Source organism: Hevea brasiliensis, chromosome 18 (assembly GCF_030052815.1).
Source record: "Hevea brasiliensis isolate MT/VB/25A 57/8 chromosome 18, ASM3005281v1, whole genome shotgun sequence".
NCBI lineage: Eukaryota > Viridiplantae > Streptophyta > Magnoliopsida > Malpighiales > Euphorbiaceae > Hevea > Hevea brasiliensis.
This window is the reverse complement of record NC_079510.1, coordinates 8384855-8389722: the sequence shown is the minus strand read 5'-3', so window position 1 is coordinate 8389722 and position 4868 is coordinate 8384855.

The following is a 4868-nucleotide window of genomic DNA, read 5'->3' as shown; positions in this document are numbered from 1 at the left end:
TTTATATAAATTTAATATATCATTTAAGGAGAGTGCGAGGAGATATTTTGAGTTTTAATAACTAAATAATGTAATTTATTAAAAAAAGAGAAAATTAAAAATCAAAAGAAAGCAAAATGTCACAAGTGCTACTTATTGCATAACTAGACCTTCCCTACCAGTGTTTTCCATTACCTGAAAATCCCCTCCCCATGCCTCTAGCTAACACCTCCCTCTTCCCCTCACTGCTGATTGCGATATTAGAATCAATAGCACCCTACCCCAGACACTCCAACTTAGTTCAGCGATCATGAGGGTTGAAGATGTGTCTTAGACCCGCGAATAGTGCCAGTAGGCATTCTAGTATTTTCCGACATCGAATCTTGCCTAGACCACCACCATTAGTCTTGTCGCAGCTTAGGGAAGCTTCTCCGACTAGCCTTGCTCCTTCACAATCATCGAAAAATGCAAAAGGAGAGAGAGAAAATAGTAGAATCGAAACCTCTGTGCTCATTCAACTAATTGAAAGCTAGATCGAATGATTGAACCTTAGATCAAGATCTACACTATGCTATCTTTAATTTGGCACCAAGCATGCCCCAATTGAAGTTCAAATGAAGAAGATGATTATCGAACAGCTTAAACTAAATCAGGATATACCGAACGATCGGGAAGGAGTTTTGGCAAATCATTTCCAGATCCATAATCAATAGTCTATAGGCATCTCGATGGTGCCTTTGGAACAACGATATCTCACTAGTACTTAGGAGTGGGTATTCAACTTAATCCAGACACTTGAAGACTGTCCTAGAACATAGTCATGTTTGTAGTTAATATTCCTAGCATTTTTTTGAACACTCCAAATGCATTCCAAGTAGCAGAATTGGCATAGGTAAACTCTAACTCAACTTTGAAACTTTGGACCAAGAGCTAGGGTTCTTGATACAACTCAAACTCAACTCAACTAAGCCTTTATCCTAAAAATTTGGGGTCGGCTATATGGATTTGATTTTTTTTTTCACTCTGAACAATTTTGGGTTAAATCCTCAGAAATGTGTAATGCTTCTAAGTCATGTTGTACTACTCTCCTCCAAGTCAATTTAGGTCTACCCCTTTTTTTCTTTCTATCTTCTAACCTAATGTGCTCTACTTGTCTAACTGGAGCTTCCGTATGTCTACGCTTCACATGACCAAACCACCTCAATCTCCCTTCTCTCAACTTATCTTCAATTGGCACCACTCCTACCTTTTCTCTAATACTTTCATTACGGACTTTATCTAGTCTAGTATGGCCACTCATCTACCTCAACATTCTCATCTCTGCAACTCTTATCTTAGATGCATACGACTCTTTCAGTGCCCAACACTCACTACCATATAACATAGCCGGTCGTATGGCTGTACGGTAAAATTTTCCTTTTAATTTATTGGAAATCTTACGATCACATAAAACTCCCGTGGCACGTCTCCACTACAACCATCCGGCTTTAATCCTATGACTAACATCCTCCTCAAATCCCCCATCTACTTGAAGGACTGAGCCTAGATATTTAAAGTGATTACTTTGGGACAGTACCACTCCATTCAAACTAACTCCTTCCCTATCACCAGTTTGGCCTTAACTGAACTTGCAATGCATGTATTTTGTCTTCGTTCTACTTAACTTAAAACCCTTTGACTCTAGAGTACTTCTCCAAAGTTCTAGCTTCCTATTGACTCCTTCTTGTGTCTCATCTATCAGAACAATATCATCTGCAAACATCATGCACCAAGGAATACTCTCTTGTATATGTTTTGTCAGTTCATCTAAAACTAATGTGAAAAGGTAAGGGCTTATGGCTGATCCTTGGTGTAATCCAATTGAGATTGGAAAATCTCTTGTGTCCCCTCCCACTGTGCGCACAATAGTAGTTGCTCCTTCATACATATCTTTTAATACTTTTATGTACTTAATAGATACCCTCTTTTGTTCTAACACATTCCATAAGACATCTCTTGGAACACTATCATAAGCCTTCTCCAAATCAATAAAAACCATGTGTAGATCTTTCTTTTCATCTCTATATTTCTCCATCAAACTTCTAATGAGAAAGATCACTTCCATAGTTGAACGACCGGGCATGAAACCAAATTGATTGAGAGAGATAGAAGTATCATGACGTAGTCGATGCTCCACAAAAAAAAATGAATATTAAAATAATTAATTAAATATTTAATTAATTAAATATTTCTAGCTTAATAAGAACAAATAAAATGAATTGTAATTACTTAAGGACATTAAAATGGACCTACAAGAATATTTCTAGAATTTTTAGAATGCTAGACATAATTAATCAGATAGAGGATCTCAATATCAAAACTAGAGGATAAATAAAAAGGCATAGAATTAGGATGCTTATAAGCCCTATATAGGCATTTTGATATTGTTTTAGGTATAAGGCCATGTTGTTGAGTTTGTTTTATAGGGGATAAGCCTAGTTATATAGGAGACTTTACAAATTTTCAGTAGGGCCCTAGAATATTCAAATTATTTTTGTAATTACAGTAGTATGAATGGTTAGTATTTGATTAACTATTAGTAAGTCTATATAGGTCAGGAAAACCAGTAGTGTCAGCAATTCCAGTTGGACCAATATCAGTTAATGGGTTGATCAATCTATGAGGAGAAACTGCCTTAAACTTTTTTATAAATGAAGTTGTTTTCTTTAATGAATTAATGTTTCTTTAAATGCATGTTATTTTCTGCATATATGTACATTCATGCATCATGAATTTCTTTTACTAGATATACTTTTGCATCCCTAGGACAATCTATATACATATATATCTTTTTAAAATGTCAAGAAGGTGCTACTTTATTATTTGCATGTGTGGTAGTTCATGGATGATCCACTAGCTCCATTAGAAAGGGAAAAGAAAAGAATAAATAAACAGATGAAAGGATGAAAGGGAAGGAAAGGCATGCATGCAAAATGAGCTCATTCATGTTATGAAAGTAAAGGGGATGTGATGAGGAGCCACCAGAACTACTTCCATTGTTCAGAGGTCCCATTACTAGAGCAAGGGTAAGAGAACTTCAAAATCTAGTCATTGAGCATTGGAGGCGCTAAGAGATAAATGCCAATCACATTGAACCGTCATGTTTATTATTGGAGACCAAGTGGATCATTCTCACCCAAATAGGCAATATGCAACATGGCACCACTTCATCACCTAAGTGCGGTATGTCATCACCCAAGTGCGCCATGTCATCACCCGAATGCACCACGTCAGCACCCAAGTGGTGACATGTCATCACCTAAGTGTGCCACATCATCACCCATGAGGTGACATGTCACTCTCACATTCGGCCAGCCTGGCATTTGGAGATTACTTGGCTACCATCTTACCAGTACACATGGCTTTAGATGATTTGGCCAATTGAGCAAATCTTGAATGTTCTTCCATGACAGGCATCCCAAATCTATAATATTTTTTCCCATACTAGATGCCACATTTTAAGGAGGATATTTTCATTTCTTTTGTCTTCTAGTGCCATGTAGGCAGCATTCTGTTGGTGCCCCATCTATATATACCTGTCTTCTTTATTTTTTTTTAGGCAACTTGAAGAGTCATTTTTGAGAGAAAACACTGCAGCGATTTTTGCCACCATTATTGAATGAGTGAGTTTGTATTTTCTTCCTTTTTTCTTGTAAGAACTTGGATTCAAGCAATCTGATCACATTGCTTGTCTTATTTTGATGATCAAGGTGCTCTTAGATAGGTTCTAATTGTATCTTGACACTTGATCAATACATTTTCTTCTGCATTTCTTCTTAGTGCCTTATCACATTGGTTGATATTGTGTTGAGTGGATGCAAAGTCTGCCTTGTTAGATGGATGAACTTGGGTGCTGTTTGTGAGTGCCCATCATCTTGGTATCATAGCATAAGACGTCCAAACAAGGTGTTTATATCTGTTACTATTGTTTATCCTTTGTTTGCCTCTTCTTCCATACTTGCCGACAAGTTCTAATTGTTAAAATCCAATCAATTTTGTTATATTCTGCCTAGGGGTCATCTTGTGCCTAGTTTTGTTACTGGACCTTGTTTTGTTTCTTAGTGTGTCTTTTTATTCATGTTTTGTTCATATTATGCTTGACCAAAACCAACTCTTAGGGTTTAGTATGGTTTTGCTTCTGTTTCTTTAATATATGTTTTGTTGAGTTTGTGGATGAGGGAGACCAAGCACCCATGGAGGGTCATGCTCTCGTTACCATGTGCACACATAGTGCACAAGCTGAATTGGAGGATAATGATGCTATACAAAGGGAGACAATCTTTCATACAACGTGTTTGGTGAATGACAAAGTGTGTAGTATGATTATTGATGGAGGGATCTGCTGTAATATTGCTAGTTCTCTTATGGTTGAAAAGTTGGGATCGTGCACTACCAAACATCCCAAACCATACAGCTTACAATGGCTGAATGATTGCAACAAGGTGAATATGGTGAAGCAAGTGGTTGTTCCATTCAGCATTGTGAAGTATTATGATGAAGTTGTTTGTGATGTGGTGCCAATGGTTGCTACACATCTTTTACTTGGAAGACCTTGGCAGTATGACAGGAGTGTTTTGCATGATGGGAGGAAGAACAAATACACCTTGGTGAAGGATGGGTGCCGATATCACTTGACTCCATTGGCATGTTCTCAAATTCATGAAGACCAAATGAGGATTATGAAATCCATGGAAGAAAAAAAAGAGAGTATGAGAGAAAAATCAAGAGAGGCAAAGCTTGATAAGGGGAAAAATGAGAAGAGTGTGAAAATAAAAGAAGTAACAGAAAAGAAAAAGAGTGAGGGCTCGAGGCAAAAGGAGAGTCGTGAGAAAAGAATGAGCTTATTTGTG